This window comes from Callospermophilus lateralis, chromosome 7 (genome assembly GCF_048772815.1).
Source record: "Callospermophilus lateralis isolate mCalLat2 chromosome 7, mCalLat2.hap1, whole genome shotgun sequence".
In the NCBI taxonomy this organism is placed as follows: domain Eukaryota; kingdom Metazoa; phylum Chordata; class Mammalia; order Rodentia; family Sciuridae; genus Callospermophilus; species Callospermophilus lateralis.
The window spans coordinates 118,782,169-118,801,750 of record NC_135311.1 but is presented as its reverse complement, the minus strand read 5'-3'; the positions used below and the strand labels follow the sequence as shown (position 1 = coordinate 118,801,750).

The 19,582-nt window shown below is 39.7% G+C and overlaps 1 non-coding gene and 1 pseudogene across 1 annotated transcript; one reads left to right on the top strand and one right to left on the bottom strand.

Moving 5' to 3' along the window:
• The first annotated feature begins 9,266 nt into the window (after window positions 1-9,266).
• On the top strand, window positions 9,267-9,336 carry Trnaa-cgc (transfer RNA alanine (anticodon CGC)). Its single transcript has one exon. It is a non-coding gene; the product is annotated as a tRNA-Ala (tRNA).
• A 9,198-nt stretch (window positions 9,337-18,534) lies between these two features.
• LOC143642011 (SIN3-HDAC complex-associated factor pseudogene) lies at window positions 18,535-19,278 on the bottom strand (annotated as a pseudogene).
• Window positions 19,279-19,582: the final 304 nt, after the last annotated feature.

Below are 19,582 nucleotides of genomic sequence, written 5' to 3'. Positions count from 1 at the left end.
ATTTGTTAATATTTTTATTTGGGGCTGGGGGTGTGGCTCAAGCGGTAGCACGCTCGCCTGGCATGTGTGCGGCCCGGGTTCGATCCTCAGCACCAATTACCAACAAAGATGTTGTGTCCGCCGAAAACTAAAAAATAAATATTAAAATTCTGTCTCTCTCCCTCTCTCTCCATCTCTCTCACTCTTTCTTAAAATATATATATATTTTTTTATTTGTTCTAATTAGTTGTACGTGACAGTAGAATGCATTTTGACACATCATATGTAAATGGAGTATAACTTTTTATTCTTCTGGTTGTACATGATATATAGAGTTACACAGGTCATGTAATCATATATGCACATAGGGACATAATGTCCGATTCACTCTACTATCCTTCCTACCCCCATACCCCTTCCCTTCCCTTCACTCGCCTCTGTGTGGTCCAAACTACCTCTATTCTTAAGCTCACCTGTTACGTGAATTAGCAGGGATGTATTAAATTCCAAAGGCTTGTAGATGTGGAGTACAAATGCTGTAAGACAAATTCCCAGCAGGTAACTCTGACCAGTTCTGGGTCATCCTAAGCATCTTCTTTCCCTGGTCCTCCACTTTATTACTATGTAAATTTAGGTGACTGACTTAATCTTTGCCCATTTCTATTTGCTTATCCATAAAGTGAAGATAATGTAAAACCTACCTCATTGTACTGACATGAGGATCAAATATATTAACGAATCAAATATATTAACGCATCAAAAGAACTAAGCACATTATAAGGACTCAAAAATGTTAGATATTTTTGTCACAACCCATGTGGAGCTACTGTCTTTTGACTAGCTTGTCAAGTTAGTTTGCTTGTGTAAGCAAAGAGAAATTTACTTCAGAGGCCAATAAAATTTTTCCCCCTTCTTTTATTGCTTTAAAGCATTAGAGCCCAAACCTGCCCAAACAAGTCATACGCATTTCAAGTGGATTTCCATGTCCTGAACTTAGAGATTCTGACTCAAGTCTGAGGCACAGTTTATGAAATCAGTTTTAAAACTCTATAGGTGGAACCGGGGGAGGTGGTGCACTGTGGGATGCCACCCGTGAAGCTACCTGAGTGGTCTTTTACTCCGTACTGAACCATGGAGACTTAGGGCTCCCCTTGGGGACAATCCTGGCATTCCTGTGTATAAACTGCCCAAGGCAGGAGATCTCTGCCTCCCTCTACTAGTGGGACAGCCCAGTAGCTCCTGGAACCCATTGGGACTAGACAGCCCACCCCCTACCTTATTTGGCAAAGAACATTCCATGGAAAACCTTTGATGTTTCTCCATGTAAATAAAGCAAGTGCAGCTCTCGCTCTCTCTTTCCCGTCTGGAAGTTCCATCCCGAAGATCGGACAGCCATCCTACCCTGCTTTCTAAAATTACTTCCTGTGTCCTGTGGTTTTCTCTTTCTCAGCTTTAATTCCGCAGGCAGCCCGATTCACACAGAGGAACCCCAAATTCCACTGTCCGTGGGGGGAATTTGGCAAGAGCACACCCCAGCAGCTCGGGAGGCTGAGGCAGGAGCATCTGGAATTCAAAGCCAGCCTCAGCAAAAGCTAAGCAACTCAGTGAGACCCTGTCTCTAAATAAAACACAAAATAGGGCTGGGGATGTGGTACAAGTGCCCCTGAGTTCAGTCCCCGGTACCCACCCCTCAAAAAAACCAACTCTATAGGTGATTTTGATATACAGTCAATTTGGGGAATCACTATATTAGAGAACAACTTTCACAGTGATTGCCTCCTCTGAGGTCTGCTCAGTTTGAACATGAGCTGAAGAAACATGTTCTATGTAAACATTGAATGTAACACTTGATGGCTGGCACCTGATGTATTCCCTGGGTATGATTCCTTATACCAAAAATAAAGGGCTTGGCCTAGATGACCCCTGGGATTATCTCCCATTTGGGGTTCTGTACACACTCAGAACATCTTTAAAAGAAACCAGGCCTGCTGGGCACGGTGGTGCAGGCCTGTAATCCCAACAACTCAAGAAGCTGAGGCAGAAGGATCACAAATTCAAGGACAGAGCCTCAGCACCTTAGGAGACACTAAGCAACTCAGTGAGACCCTGTCTCTAAATAAAATATAGGGTTGGGATGTGGCTCGGTGGATTGAGTTCAATCCAGTACCAGTACCAAAAAAAAAAAAAAAAAAAAGGATGTGAATGTATCCCCATGGTGGAGCACCCAGTACTGCAAAAAGAAAAAAAACAAAACTTCACTATAAATAAATTTTAAAGCTTCCCAGTTCATAGAATAGGAAGATATATGTTGCAAAGAGATGAATAGAATGGATGAAAAGGAGCATAATATAAAAATTTTATGAATTTCTTCTCACTATTCTTTAAATAGTGACTAACTCAGTGAAATGTTTGTTGACTTTATATGTAACAAAAATGGGGAATACTGACATTATAGAAAGTTTAAAAACTATAAAAATTTAGTTATATTAAAGTCATAAAAGAAAAAGTATTATTATTGCAAAGAATTTTTCCATGAGTAACTGTAAAAGAAAAAAATTGCAATTTAATTTAAAAATACAACAATCAAGACTGGGGGATCCTGCTTAAAGGTAGATACTTGCCTAACATGTGTGAGACCACCCTAGGCTCAACTCCAACACCACGAACAAACAAAAATAATTTTTAAAAATATAGTAATTATAAAACTTTTAACAAGAAGATACAGGAGAATCTTGAATTACCAATCTGAATGAGTAGCTTAGATAAAGATTTCTTAAGTAGGATATGAAATCCTAAACCAGAAAGAAAAATAAGCTGGACATAATCAAAGTTAAATTTCCGTTCTCTTCAAGACTGTAAACAAGGAGCTAGGGCTGTGGCTCAGCGGCAGAGTGCTTGCCTCTCACATGTGAGGCACTGGGTTCCATCCGGGGCACCACATAAAAATGAATAAACAGGTGCTGGGGACGTGGCTCAAGCAGTAGTGCGCTCGCCTGGCATGCGTGAGAAACCGGGTTCGGTCCTCAGCACCACATACAAAGATATTGTGTCTGCAGAAAACTAAAAAATAAATATTAAAAAAAAAACTCTCTCTCTTTAAAAAAAATGAATAAACAAAATAAAAATATTGCTCCGTGTATAGCTAAAAAATATGTTTTTAAAAAAGGACTGTAAACAACATGAAAAAACATATTTGCAAAACATATCCAACAGAAGACTTGTATCTAGAACATGTAAAGAATTCTTACAATTCAATTAGAAAATAGTCTATTTTTTTTTTAATTAGCAACAGATCTAAAGAGAGACAATACTAAGATGCATGGGTGTAGTATACATGAGAGGATACTTCACATCATTAGCTATTTGGAAGATGCAAGTTAAAACCACAATGTGATATCACTACATAAACCACTAGACATGGCCAAAAATTAAAGACTGGCCATATTAAGTGTTGGCAAATTGTGGAGCAACTAGAACTTTTTTTTTTTTTTTTTTTTTTTTTTTTTTAGTTCTAGGTGGACACAACATCTTTATTTGTATGTGGTGCTGAGGATCGAACCTGGGCCGCACTCATGCCAGGCGAGCGCGCTACTGCTTGAGCCACATCCCCAGCCCAACAACTAGAACTTTCATACACTGCTGGTAGGAACAAAAGATACACTACCAAACATTTAACCTACCACATGAGCTAGCCATTCCCCTCTTAGGTATTTACCCAAGAGAAATGAAAGCCTACATCCATACACAGACTTTTACACAAATTCATAACAGCTTCATTGTAATAGCCCCAAAGGATTTTTAAATTTTATGAGGATGCAAAACTACACCCACATAATTGTTCTGTTTTTTATTTTCAGTAGAATATTGGATAAATTACATCAGATTTTCAACACTCTATTATGAAATAGGCATTGTACTTGACGATTTTACCTAACCATAGACTAAGGTAAATGCTCTCAGCATATTAAAGGTAGGTTAGAAGATCGAGCAGATGGTGTTGAGCAGGTTAGATGTATTAAATGCATTTTGCATTTTGAGATTATCAACTCACCAGGAGTTCATCAGGATTAAACCCCAGAGTAAGTCAAAGAACATCTGTAATCATGCAGTGGAATAGTATTCGGCAATCAAAAGGAACTGTTGATGCACACAACTGTCTAGATAAATGTCAAATAATTCTGTTCATTGAAAGAAGCTGAACAGGCACTGGGCACACATGATTCATGCCTGTAATCCCAGTGCCTTTGGAGGTGAGGCAGGAGGATCCCAAGTTCAAGGCCAGCCTTAGCCTTAGCAATTAAACAAAGACCTAAACAGCTTAGTGAGACTCTGCTCAAAATGAAAAATAAAAAGGCCTGGGGATATGGCTCAGTAGTCAAGAACCCCTGGGTTAAATCCCTACTACCAAAAGAAAGGAAGGAAAGAACTGAAAAAAGTAACAGTAAGTCATTTCATTTATATCAGATTCTAGAAAATGCAAACTAATGTAAAAGTGACATAAAACATCTCACTGGTTTCCTGGATGGAAAAAAAGATGGGTTCCAAAGGAGCAAAGGGAACTTAAGAGCTTAATATGTCCATCGACTTGATGTGGTTGATTTAGTCAGTGATGCCTGCGATCAAATCGATCAAGTTATACATTTAAATATATGCATCTTCTTTATTATTTATTTACTGGTTCTAGGATCCAACTCAAGACCTTGCATCTGTTAAGCACATGCTCTACCTCTCAGCTATACTCCTAGCCAAATAGATGCATCAATTATGCCTCAGAAAAGTTGTTCTATGTTAGCTGAATTAGTGACCTACCAACACTAGGAACTGTCTAGACTCAAGGTATTTATTTTAAGGATAACTGACAAGTAATGAGAGAACATCTGCTTCATATCCAAGTCTCACTTCTCTGCCCGCTTCCCCAGTCCTGGGTATTGATCTCAGGGGTGCTTTATCACAGCTACATCCTTAGACCTTTTTATCTATTTATTTATTTATTTGTTTGTTTGTTTGTTTATTTGTTTGATGTTGACCTCAAACTTGTGATCCTCCTGCCTTAGCCTCCTGAGTTGCTGGGATTAAAAGCCTGCGTCACTGTGCCCAACTCCCTTCACTTTTCTGGTTGAGCCTGAAAAACTTCAGTTGTCCTAAAACTGGTGTTTCCTCACCCCTTAAAAAAGGGGGGATTAATATCAGTTCTGTCATCACAGAGGCATGGCAAAGATGAAGTCAGATGGTGCATGGCAAGTGCTCAGTACAGTGTTTGTCACTTGGTAATGATTTACAAAGAAATGACAGCCGCTAGTGTTTGCCACTTAGTGGTTTAATGTTCTTTGTGATTTGCATTATTTGGTCTCACATCTTACTTTTCCAGACTTTCCATACCTTGGGAGACATTTCAAATCCATGGGTGGCCTTACAATATCTACCACTATCAATGTGTTTAGAAATATTTAATTTTCTAAGATATATAGAGAAAGGTACTTTCATTTCTAGTTATACTAAAATACTCCATTTTGATGCCATCTTTAACACATAAAAGGCCTACTAAGTTGGTTAAGACCTTGAGACGGTTTATCTATGGATAAAATAAGAAACTCGGATTCTTGTGTTAAGCCACTGTACCTCAGTGGCAGGGTCCTTGTATACCACATGCAAGGCCCTGGGCTCCAGCCCCAGCACCACACACACACAAAAAAAAAAAGTAAATCAAAAACATTTAAAAACTCTTCCTCCAGACTGGGGCTGTGGCTCAGTAGTAGAGCACTTGCCTCACATGTGTGAGCCCCTGGGTTCAATCCTTAGCACCACATAAAAATAAAGGTATTGTGTCCGTCTACAACTAAAAAAATATTTTTCAAAAAATTGAAAATCTAGGGCTAGATTGTGGCTCAGTGGCAGAGCACTTGCCTTGCACATGTGAGGCACTGAGTTCGATCCTCAGCACCATATATAAATAAACAATAAAATAAAGGTATTGTGTCCATCTACAACTAAAAAAAAAAATTAAAAACCAAAAAACTCTTCCTCCTCAGTACTGACCCCTGATTACATACTGTACGCTTAGAATTTCTATGGTCTATCGTAGGATGCTAAATAACTATCAGATCTTCAAATATCTCAGGGTGGAGAAGAAGTTTCAGGATCCCCTTTACAGATTCAGTGTGTGCCTCTAGGGAAGACCTGGCCCCTCTCCACATCCAAGGGTCCTCATCAAGGGGAGGTCAGCCTAAGGTGATAACTTCCGGGGATGTTGGAAGGACGGGAGATGTGTCTGTGACTTCCATTCTTTTTGTTACACGCCAGCATTTCTGGCTTACCATGAATGGGTCACTGAAAGGGTGGAGGAAGGTGACACCGCTTTGGTCTGAATGTCTAGTTTTCGTGCAGATGCTAACTTTAAGTTTTTTTCTTCAAAAGAAAAAACTTCCCACATAATATTAGAAGAGTAACTTTATTTCTCCTGAGTCCTCAAGAATTTCCTGGCTTTTGTTAAGTAATGAATGATAAATTTAAATAGTAGTTGCCAACAGGAATGAACTATAATAGAACCATTCTACACGACTCCTTTTATAGAGAATTTCAGCTGAAAAAAGGTAAAATAATTAGTTTCATATGCTGCTTCAAACATCTAATCACATTATTTAGCCTAGAAGAAAAATGAAGCTCCCTGGTACTTTAGAATCTATAAAACCCTCCATGAAAAGGAAGTCTAATAAGTTTAAAAGCAGAAGTAACATGTTTGTTCTAAAGTGACACTTCTTCAGAAACATGGAAATGTAGAAAATTAAACCCCATGTTCTAAGAAGTACATACACAGAAAAGAGTAGGTTGCAGACTTAGAAGTCTGAGTTTTCTTGGTAGAAGGTGGTGAACTGCTAGATGAAATTTGCTTAGCAATCAGTTGAAGAGCACAATTCTCTAATGTGCGCATTAGCCCTGGTAGTTTCACAGTATGAACCAAAAACCTCCATAGCAATAATTGATGATTAAAAATTTTTTCTTCATACCAGAAGGAGGGAAAACAGCATTAGTTACAATGTGATCATTACTTATAAGTTCTTTCTTTCACAGATCTTTTTCAATGTTGAAATTCAATATTATATTAAGTATTATGCCCAATGTTTGACTTTTGTACATCATCAAATTACCTAAAAGTTAAAAAAGAAAATATATTGCATTGTATGCACATGTACACACACACACACACACACATGCACGCACACTAGCCATTTAAACCAATGTGATAAGTTAACCCTCCATACGGTCAGCAACCCTGCAGAAGCAAGACCTCCATGCCTCCGTTCTCTGGGACAGCAGGTATCAGTTATGGTATCACGGCCGGACTTCAGTCCTTCTCAACACAGTGACATGAATAGCCGCTGTTACAACCTGGGGTTGATCTGCCAAACAAATTTTCATTTGTCAGTCCTGCTTGATGACTAATAGGTAACCCTATTCACAAAAACCTCAAAAGCAAAAACCTACAAATCAATAGTTTTCTGAGACCCATTTAAAAAGTATACATTAACTCAATAATTCAATAAATGTTTACAAATACAAAGCACTTAAAATATGGCTCGCCCACACATGGCAGGCACTACATAAGTGTTCCTATTATGATGACTGAGCAAGACACTATTCTAGGTGGTGGGGAAACAGCAGTAAATCAGACAAAATAATCCCTACAGCTTCATGAAGCTTCCCTTCTGGTGACGGAGACTGACAATAAGCAGAATAAGTAAGTTATATAATATATTAGAATATGATGGGTTGGGGCTCAGTGATAGAGCGCTTGCCTCGCAGGCAGCTGGTGTTTGAAACCCAGCACCACACACACAAAAAGTTACTAGATGTGTAAAGGAAGAGAAAAATGTGATCTATGTCAGGAGGGAAAAACCAGCTAACAGGGCTGGAGAGCTGTATGATAGATCATAGAATTAGCAGATGATAATGCTCAGTGCTAAAAACAGCTACTTCCAACTGTGTACATGTATAAACAGGAGAACATAAGAAGAAAATATTACAATTAATGGAACCTCTACAGATTTAAAAATAGACTATCTGAAATGGAGCTTTCACTTGTTGGGCATACAGGAGATTCGACACCGTAGAAGGAAAGATAGATGAACACGAAGCACAGCAGATTGTACCACCATGTCCGCAAGTTCACTGAAGCCCTAAGGAAGACCAAATGAATGAGAGAAATAAATGGAGCCTCCGTGACCTGTGGGGCAACGTGAGGAAATCTGCCTTACATGCACTGGGAGTCCAAGAAAAGGAAGAGGCAGAAAAAGTGCTGATGACACTCTAAATCCACACATTCAAGAAATTCAAAAAAACCAAAGCAGAATAATGCACAGTAAAGCCTCATCCGACTCAACAATGCTGAAAGCCAGAGGCAAAGGAAAAGGCTTAAAAGCACTTAGAGGGAAAAGACAGATTGTAATAGGAAACCCCAAATAAAGACGGTAAGTAATTTCTCACCAGAAATAACATAAGCCAGGACACAATGGTGTATCTTTAAAGTGCTGAAAGAAAACTCACTAATGAGCCGGGTTTGGTGGCGCATGCCTATAATCCCAGCCTCTTGGGAGGCTAAGGCAGGAGGATCTCAAGTTCAAAATCAGCCTCAGCAAAGCAAGGCACTAAGCAACTCAGTGAGACCGTGTCTCTAAATAAAAATACAAAATAGGGCTGGGGATGTGGCTCAATGTTGAGTGACCCTTAGTTCAATCCCCGGTATCAAATAAAAAAACTGGTTAATGAAGAAATATATTCATATAGATATCTATATGTTGGAGAGGGGGTGTTTATAATATCCAGTTAACATATCTTTCAGAATAAAGGCAAAATTAAAATATTTTCATACAAACAGAAGTTAAGAGAACTCGTTACCAACAGACCTGTAGTACAAGAAATGTTAAAGTTCTTCAGGCCAAAACAAAATGATATCAGATGAAAATTCAGATCCATGCAAATGAATAAAGAGTATGTATATATTCACATATATATTTGTGTTAAAGATACTTGTGTAAGCCAAAATAACTTAGAGGGGGCAGTTAGAACACAAGTAAAGTATGGCAATAATAACATAAAACACGGGAAAGGGGAAATTGTAGATATGCAGTTTTAAGGTTCTTACTTCATATGTGAAGTGGTATGTATTTGAAGGTAAACTGTAGCTCTAGAGACACCACTAAAATAAACTGAGAGGAATAACACATAAGTTGATAGGATAAAATTGAATACTAAACATATTTGGTTAATCCAAAAGGCATGGGGAGGGCTGGGGTCTAGCTCAGCTGGTAGAGTGCTTGCCTCGCATGCACAAGGCCCTGGGTTCAATCCCCAGCAGCACCACCACCACAACAACAAAAGATGGGGGGAAAGAGGAAAGGAGCCAGGCACAGAAGAAAAGACTTAAATCTAATCGTGTTAATTACTCAACACTGCAGTTGAGAAATCGAGATTGCCAGACTTGATACAAAAGCAAGACTCAACTGTCTGCTGTCTATAAGCAATGAACTTTTTTTTTTTTTTTTTGGTTCCAGTGATTGAATCAAGGGGTGCTGTACCACTAAACCACATCCCCAGCCCTTTTTATTTCTTATTTTGAGACAGGGTCTTACTAAATTGCTAAGGCTGGCCTCAAATTTGTAATCCTCCTGCCTCAGCCTCCTGAATCTCTGGGATCACAGGCGTGCATCACCACACTTGGCACAGTGAACTTTAAATATTGTCACAGAATAACTCTAATCTCATAGAGAATGGAAAAGAGCAATAAGACTCTGAGGAAGACAACTAAGCATGCAAACTGGTCAGCTTAACACAATTCCACATGTGCTAAAAATCAAACTCTGGGTGAGAGCAAAAGACGATCTTACGCATACAAGCACAGCAAAAAGCAGGATCATCAGCATGGTGGGACCAGAAGCCCTGTTCCACCCTCTGGTACCAGGAAGAGCAAGTTGTCCGACCCAAGTTTCAGCCAGCGATTTGCATTCCGGGTCGCAATACTCTTCTCAGTCTCCAAATTGTTGTTCTATAGATGATCTCCTCCCCCATCCTGAAGTCTCTGTTTTCTGCATCCTGTTTCTTTTTTCTTTTTCTTTTTTTTTTTATTTTTATTGTTGGTTGTTCAAAACATTACATAGTTCTTGATATATCATATTTTACACTTTGATTCAAGTGGGATATGAACTCCCATTTTTACCCCGTATACAGATTGCAGAATCACATCGGTTACACATCCATTGATTTACATATTATCATACTAGTGTCTGTTGTATTCTGCTGCCTTTCCTATCCTCTACTATCCCCCCTCCCCCCCTCCCCTCCCCTCTTCTCTCTCTACCCCCTCTACTGTAATTCATTTCTCCCCCTTGTATTTTTTCCCCCTTTCCCCTCACTTCCTCTTGTATGTAATTTTGTATACCCCTGAGGGTCTCCTTCCATTTCCATGCAATTTCCCTTCTCTCTCCCTTTCCCTCCCACCTCTCCTCCCTGTTTAATGTTAATCTTCTTCTCCTGCTCTTCGTCCCTACTCTGATCTTAGTTACTCTCCTTATATCAAAGAAGACATTTGGCATTTGTTTTTAAGGGATTGGCTAGCTTCACTTAGCATAATCTTGCATCCTGTTTCTCAATCTCTTTTGTGAAGTCTTCTTACATTCGCCCTGAAATCCTAGTGTGCTGAGAGCTCTGTTCTCAGATTTCTTCTCTTTTTACTGTAGGTCTACGCCCTGAGCAATTTCAATATTACCCATACACTGAGTCCCAAGTATGTATTTCAAGCCTGTCACCTCACCTGAGCTGCATGTTGACAGATCTGCTTTGAGTCTGGTGTGCCTCCAGATCCCCCCTTCAGAACTAAGACGCTCTTCCCCACTTGTCCCGAAGGCCCACAACCACAGTCCTCCCTGGGAATGTCCTCAGCTGAAGGTGGCTGCCTCTGCCCTTCATGCCGGCCCTTCCCGCTCCCCACCTAGACAGCCCATGTCCAGGGACTTATTGATGTGGAAAATAAGAAAACTCATTCCTTTATCTGTATTCAGAACCACTCCAAAGGGCCATCCCAACTCTAGAGCTCTACCCGAACAAGAGATGTCTGTTGTAATCATATCACAGTCCAGTGTCCCCCTCTGTTCAGTTGTGCTTACTCTTACAGGTGTTATTCCTGGGCATGCCCCCCATTAATCTCCTCACACAGATCTCCATTTTCCCCCAGTACTGGGGATTGAACCCAGGGGTACTTTACCACTGAACTACACCCCCGACCTTTTTATTTTTTATTTTGAGACAGGGTCTTGCTGAGTTGCCCAAGTAGACCTTCTGCTTGCAATCCTCCTGCCTCGGCTTCCTAAATTTCTGGGATTATAGGTATGTGCCACCACACCCATCTCTGTACAATAAATTTTATCAGAGCGACCACCCAGGGTTATTGTATAAGGATTAAATACAATACTATAAGTGAAATAAGTTTGTAACATATAGAATATACATTTACAAAGTTCTTTCAACTATTTGATTTCAATGTAACAATTCTTACATTATTACCCTGAGTGGTCGCCATGTAATTTTTTCCCCCACGGTACTGCGGATAGAACCCAGGACCTTGTACATGCTAGGCAAGGCCTTTACCCCTAAAGGGCCTCTCTAGCCCTTAAATATCATTATTTTGTAATATTTACTAATAAATGTCATAAGACTACATAGCATAGAATATAGGCAGAGAAAAGAACAGAGATGTATCTGTTACTGAAAGAAGAAATAAATCCACATATCTCAATGTCTTGGTGTTTCAACTGAGAATGTAAACACAAGTTGGATTTATTTTTTTTAAATCAAAGTCAGAATGAACCTTGTGGGAAAGGAAAATTATTAAATCAAGAGAAATACAAAGCTGCCAGAAAACATATGTAGAAAATGTGCATTCACCAGATGGGGTGAAAGACCACTCTGAGTATGGCTTAAAGAAAGCCTGTTTCTTGCCGGGTGTGGTGGCTCATGCCTATAATCCCAGCAACTCAGGAAACAGAGGCAGGAGGATGGCAAATTGGAGACCCGCTTCAGCAACTTAGGGAGGCCTAAGCAACTTAGTAAGACCCTGTCTCTAAATAAAACAACAAAAAAGGGCTGGGATCTGGCTCAGTGGTTAAGTGCCCCTGGATTTAATCTCTGGTACAAAAATAAAGAAAGAAAGAATAAAAGGATATTTCTTGAAGGCAACAAAATATAAGATCAAGTTATTCTCAATCTTTGGCATGTCCTATTGAAGACATATTTGCTTTTGTCTCACAACTGTAAGTGAGAGAAAAGTGACCACAATACTCGGAGCAACCAAGAGATCTTTATTGCAGCAGTGCAACACAGAAGAAAAGAGAGAAAGAAGGAGAAAGAGAAAGAGAGAGAGAGAGAAAGCAAGAGAGAGAGAGAAGGCAGGAGGGAGTTTTTATAGCCCAAATCTAATGAGGTATCTGGGTCTGCAAGCTGCCTTGTTGGCACAAGGGGGGTTACGTGTTCGGCCTTGAGCAGGGGGTTGAGTGTTCAGCCTTGAGCGGGGGCTTGGGTGTTTGGGCTTGAAGCAAATAGTTGATAAAGAACCAGACAGAGGGTTTGAGAGGCCAGGTCATCCTGCAGCTAACTTTGTTTGGCATGCCCTGCAGACAGCTCACTCAGCCTGTCCTGCACCTAACAGTAAGAACACCCTAATATTAAATGCCATGTCTAAAGGCAGAAATAGTATTTTACCCTGGATGCATAGGCCATATTAAATGTCCTTTTTTAAAAGTTTTTTTTTTTTAGTTCAATGGACCTTTATTTTATTTATTTATATAATATATACCCAGTGCCTCACACATGCTAGACAAGTGCTCTGCCACTGAGCCAAAACCCCAGCCCCAACAGTTAAGCGCCGACAGGTTCAATCACCAGTTCTTAAATAAATGTCCTTTTAAAGTGTAAGATGTCATTAGTACATTAGGCATAGTGGATAGGATACTAAATTTGGAATTAAAAAATTGAATCTAGCCAAGTGCTTATAGTCCCAGTTACTCTGAGGCTGAGACAGGAGAATCACTTGAGCCTAGGGATTCGAGGCCACCCTGGGCAACATCGAAAGACCCTGTCTCAAAAATAAAGAAATCCTGAATCTGCGTGTCAGCTCTGCCATCTCCCAGTTTCAAAACTGAATAATCAATCCACATTCCCTCAGGCTTCATCTCCTCAGTGAAGTAGGGGGTTCTTTCATTATAAGGCTACTTGAAGTTTATTCTACACCCATCCCATGGGGGGAAACAAAGTCCAGTTATTCATGCAATCTGTGACCCAAAGGTCTGTGGGAAACAGAGCTCAAAAAATAAGTCCAACAGAAAACAATTGGTTAAACCAGGCTCGGTGGTGCACGCTGAAATCCCAGTGACTCAGGAGGCTGAAACAGGAAGATCACAAGTTTGAGCCCAGTCTTAGCAACTCAAAATAAAAAATAAAAAGGGTCGGGGAGGTGGCTCAGTGGTTAAGCGTCCACAGGTTCAATCACCATATGGAAGAGCTTGCCAATAAACGGGTGACCTGTTATCTACCTCAGCCCCTGCTACCTCTCTCAGACCTATATAAACACACAGCCATTTGTAATAAAGTGAGACCTCTTTGGTAATCTGTGTCGTGTGGTGCAGCGTTTTCCAGTCTTTCGGGTTGTTTCTTATACTTTCCTTTGTGGTAGGCACATTTTGCCATCTGCCCTTTCTCTCAGTCAGTTGCTCTTCTGTGTTGTGGATTATGCTTCTTAAATGTCTTTAATTCTATCCGCTCGAGGGCCCCGTGTAGTCTTAATCCACTGATGCAGGATACTCCACTGGGCTTTGGCAATAGCCCTTCTCCCAGTCTCCCCACCTTTGTTCTGTCTGTCTCTGTTTCTCTTGTGCTGAGGAGTGAACCCAGGGCCTCAGACATGCTAAGCACAGGCTCCACCACTGAGCTACAATGCTAGCTCTCCTTTTTTTTTTTTTTTTTAATAAACAACAAAAAAATTGTGTATAGCTGGTCCCTTTATTTATCTTCATGATCTTATGACTTCATGATGGTAAAAAAGTGATATGGTTTTCAGTAGAAACTGTGTTTTGAAGGCTGCTCTTTTCCTGTGTCAAAATGCACTCCACTGTCATGTATAACTAAAAAGAACAAATAAAATTAGAAAAAAAAAATACCAGAATGAACAGTGTGAGTGTGCATTCTCGGGTTCATTCCTAAATTTGTCCCCAGTCCTTGTGGTACTACCATTGATTGATTTTGTTAAATACACCATCCAAAAATATTTCTTTTGTATTAATATTCCATGAAAAGAAATCCTTGGTTCCAAACTATTAAATAAAGGGAGAGCCAGTCTCTGTAAGATATCAAGTATAATATTGACAAATTCTCAGATACAAGAATTACTCTTGAACTGAGCAGGGGTGTAGCACAGTGGCACAGTATTTGCCTCCCATTCACAAGACCCTGGATTTGATCCCCAGTACTCAGAGAAAAAAAAAGTAACAATAAATCCATTACTACCAAGGGAAAAGTCACACAGGTTTTCTTTATTGTTGCAGTTTTGTTTGTTTTTGCAGCGCTGGGGATGGAACCCATGGATGTTTTACCACAGAGCTACATGCCCAGCCATTTTTATTTTGAAACAGGGTCTCTCTAAATTGCAGAGGCTGGCCTCTAACTTTTAATGCTCCTGCATCAGCCTCCCAAGTTGCTGGGATTACAGATGCACATAGCTATTTTTCTATTGCTCAGCCCAAAGCTTCTATTATTATTATTATTATTATTATTATTATTATTATTATTATTATTATCGTTATTATTTTGGTACTGGAGATTGAACTCAGGGGCACTCAGCCACTGAGCCACATCCCCAGCCCTATTTTGTATTTTATTTAGAAACAGGTTCTCACTGAGTTGCTTAGTGCCTCCTAAATTGCTGAGCCTGGCTTTGAACTCAAAATTCTCCTATCTCAGTCTCCCAGCCCCTGGGATTACAGGTGTGTGCCATCACGCCCGGCTTCCTTTATTTTTTAAAACAGTCTTCATAAATTGCAAGGGCTGGCCTTAAACGCTCATCCCGCCAGCCTCAGCCTTCTCAGAAACTGGGATTTTACATGTGCCACCTCATCTGTTCCCAAAGCCCTTTCCTGACACAGGCTGACTTTCCTTTTTCCCCTTTTCTTCCTGATGCAAGTTGGCTTTCCAATCCATTGCAACTACGACTGCAGAATCTGTTGTTTAGGGGACAGTGATGCACACATGTAGTCTCAGCTACTCAGGAGGCTGAGTCAGGAGGGATCACAGGAGCCCAATAAATCAAGACCAGCCTGGGCAAATAACAAGGCCCCATTTCAAAATCAATACATAAAAATCTGCCATTTAGGTGACATCTCCATCTCCATAGCACAAGCTCAGAGTGGAACATTCTCCAAAGTCCTCCTTCCTCACCGTCCTCAAAAACGATTACTGGTCCCTTTTCCTTTTAGGAATTGAGAATACATCTTATCACTTTGTAAGAACAAAGAAATAAATGTTCTAATCACCTCATCAGAGTCACTGAACATATGAATGATATGATACTTTCCATACACGTCCAGCCTAATCAATAGTCTTTGGAAGATTCCAGCCCTAGCAAATCCAAGCCCAGCCCAACACTCAAAATTATAATTAGGTGTCCAAATCCACTGAGTTCAGGGGCATTTTTTATGAAGCAATGGCTAACCAAAGCAGCAGAGAGATATGCTAAAAACCCCCAGAGTGGACCATGGAATATACCCAGTTAGGAGGCAATTTTAATAATCCAGGTGCTCTCAATGACTCTTCTTCAAGCAGATACCAAGAACAAGGCAGCTGGGAGCAGTAAGCGCACCAGTAATCTCAGAGACTTAGGAGACTGAGGCAGGAAGATAGCAAGTTCAGGGCTAGCCTCAGCAATTTAGTGAAGTCCTGTCTTAAACCAAAAAATAAAAAGAACTGGGGATGAAGCTCAATGGTAGAGTACCCCTGGGTTCAATCCCCAGTTCAGGGAGAAAAAAAAAAAAAAAAGGTCTCATTGTGTTGTGTTGGAAGTCATGGGCTCAAATGGTCCTCCCGCCTTTCCCACAGGTAGCTAGGATCACAGGCATTGACTATCCAATTCTATGTATATATCATATTTTGTTAATTCATTGATTAGTTGATGGACATTTGGGATTGTTTCAGTCTTTTGGCTATTATGAATAATGTTGTATACATATATACAAATTTTCTTAAATTTTTTATTTTGGTAATGTGGATTGAACCCAGTGGCTTTGTACCACTGAGCTACAACCCCCACCCCCATCCTTTAATTTTTGTATTTTGAGACATCTTGCTAAATTGCCCCATCCAGCCTTGAACTTCTGATCCTCCTGCCTCAGCATCCCAAGTTGCTGAAATGACAGATGTGGGCTACTGTGCTGAGTATATTTTCATTTCTCTTGGGTATGGAACCACTGGGTCATCTGGTGACTCACGGTTTAATTATTTCCAGAACTGCTAGACTGATTTCTAGAGTGGCTGCACCATTTTACATTCCCATCAGCACTATAAGAGGGGCCAAGCTCCATGTCTTTGCCAACATTTATTTCATTTTTCTCATTTTTTTTTAATTTTCTAATAAGACTAAATTTATTCAATAACCTAGTAAAAGTTTTGATTATAAGTATCCAACAGTATAAAAAGTACAAAACAGATCTGTAGATTTCTAATATATTAATACAAAGTGCATGACTACATACAGTACATCCTACAGGCAAAGAAAGGTGGAAGGGGAAAAAGAAGACTGTGGTTGAGGTCTAGTAATAAATAAATAAATACAGAAGTAGAGATGATCCATATTACAGTATATTCTACCACCAATACTGCAGCCAAAATGTACAAAAAAAAAAAAACCATTTCAAAATAACTCAGGAGAATGATAATGGCTGGACTCTTGTAATACACCTCAAAGGCTATGGGAGAGCTGACCCAAATCACTGTGTAGTCTGTGCATATGGTGGCTTGTAGCATGTAGGTATTTTCTCAAAAGGAAGAAATATAAGTTTAGATTAAGAACTATAAAACTATAGGTACCCATAAAAAGTGGCTCACTCCTTACTGTGATGCTATCCAATTTTTATAATCCAGTTTTAAAAATAAGCACTGAGTCATGTTATTACAAGGCAGGCAAATATTCCTCCCTCATGTATGGAAAGTTTGAACTGGTGCTATTTTTTTCCTGAATTTTTAGAAAAGAAGCAATAAGAATACTTTGGTTTGGGTTCAATAAGAGGCTTTTAATAAGGATTTTAGAATTAAAAGCTCCAGTTTCAGCATTATCTCAATGTTCACAAAGCCTGACTATAAAAGAAGTCAAACCAACACTAACCCCCTTAGTATGAACCCACCTTTCTTCTTAGTAAATTTTACTTTTAAATAGTGAAAAAAAAAAAAAAAAAACCAAAAACCCCAACAGGTTAAAACAAGTCAAACACCTACTCTATGCAGATAGAACCTTCACAAAGGTCAACTGAAGTAATCCAGAGCTAAAACTGAATCGTGAAGATTTCAATGAAGTCACCAGTCATGTAACACAAATAAAGTCAATTATTTACACACTCAGGCAAGCCCGAAAAGCAACGTGCCCAAGAAGCATTAACCTTTGTTTTGTGCCATCCTGAAGACTTGCACATAGTTTAACATTTTTAAGAGTGTGTTTTCCACGGTGTGGTAATGCTTTGGTACTATTCATATAAGATCTCATCTATCCCACCTACTCACCTCTTCTCCAAGAGGAGATTTCATTCTGCTTGAAAAGTTTCACATAAATTAAAATCTTTAACAAATATTAATATGAAGGAAGGTGACACAGGATGCAACACATACAGTCAAGCTTCTCTCTATATAATTAGAAATTACTTCCTCCGTCAAGGTATTTGCACCAAAAAGCTCAGTCTGTCCTGCTTAATAATCAGTAGTACAGGTTTGATTCATCAGAAAGTTGGAGAGACTCAATTATATCAAAATTATTAACAACTACCTCTAGGGGGCAAGACATGTTATTGAGTTACGACAAATCTACTAACATGAGGGAAAACAAGTGTAGCCAGCCATCTTTAAAAAATGCCCCAACCACTGCTTCTCAATATAGAAAGACTAAAAACTACATATGGTTTATCATACAACAAATCCCATCTGTGTCCCCTGAAATTCCCCTAATTTAATTCATTAGAAGGGGATTATTAAAAAAAAAAAAAAGACTTAAAGAGCACTTTACAGCAGCATTCAGCTTTCCTATGAAATACTCAGCATCTTAAATATTATGTACACTTCTTTTTTCTTTTAGTAAGCTAGACACTGGCTTCAAAGTTTATGGGACTGGAGGAAAAAATAACCCATTCAAAACTATTCTAGAAAATTGTCTTTTGGCAGAATAGCAGGTATCAAGTTAAAAATAGTAAGGTCAGTTTGTTGCTTTGTGGTCTTTTCAAAATTTAAATCATTTTTGTTCCCCTTCTACATAAAACTCAGTCACCACTCCTGAGTGGAGATGGGCAGAGGTTCGGCCCCTGCTCCTCTGGCTTCTCTGCAGCTGTCTTCTTATTGCTGCAGCAAGGCTTGAACAGATGTGTGTCAATGAGGACTTCTCCAAAACGGCCTTTATAGATAATCCCACAACAAATTTTCTGTCTTTTCCAGTAAGTAAGATCTAAAAAGGAAAAAACTGGTGTTCTATTAGAGCCAGAAGCCATTTCTGTATCTGAGCCATCATCTGACTGGTTACTGTAACAAGGAGATTGAGCTGGGGAGGCACTTGAGGTGGTACTATGAGCATCAGAATTGTGACGTTTAAATTCCTTCTGCAGTTTACTGATCTGGTTGCTTTTTATCCTGTTTCCAGATAGAGTTTTTACTTTCTTTGGTTTCAAAGTAGTCTTTAGACTAGGTCCTGCCCTTGCATCTACCACATGATTCCAGTTTTTTTTTGAACCTGCTGGTAACTTCTTCCATCTTTTCACAAGCAGAACACAGGCATTACAGATGTCTCCTGAACGAGTCTCATGCAACCCAAAACAGCTCTGGAAGTCCTTTTCATAACGTTTACTATCAGTGAATCGAGAACTGGAGGACTTTGCTCTGCAAATACAGCAACCTTCTATACTTCGGTACATCTTTGGCTTATGAAAACCAAACATCTTTTCTTCTGGGCAAAAGCCTTCCCAAAACTGCCGATCCACGCGCAATAGCGTCCCCGAGGTGCGGAGTGCACACCAGGCCAACCCCCTCCCAAGCGCTCCCTCCTCAACTGCCTTGTCTAGAAAGATTGTCTCCTGCAGTTCTGCAGTTGCTAACGCCGGACGGGAAGGTGTAGATTCCTCTTTCCCTCTGCGCACGCGCGGCTCCCGGTACAAAATTCTCTTGAATCGACTCATTTTTCTCATTTTTAAAAAAATTTTTAAAATTCACTTTTTGATCCTGAAATTTCTAGCGGGTGTGAGATGGTGTCTTGTGCTTTTGCTTTGCATTTCCCTAAGGATGCTAAGCATCAACTCGCGTGTTTGTTAGCCATTTGTATAAC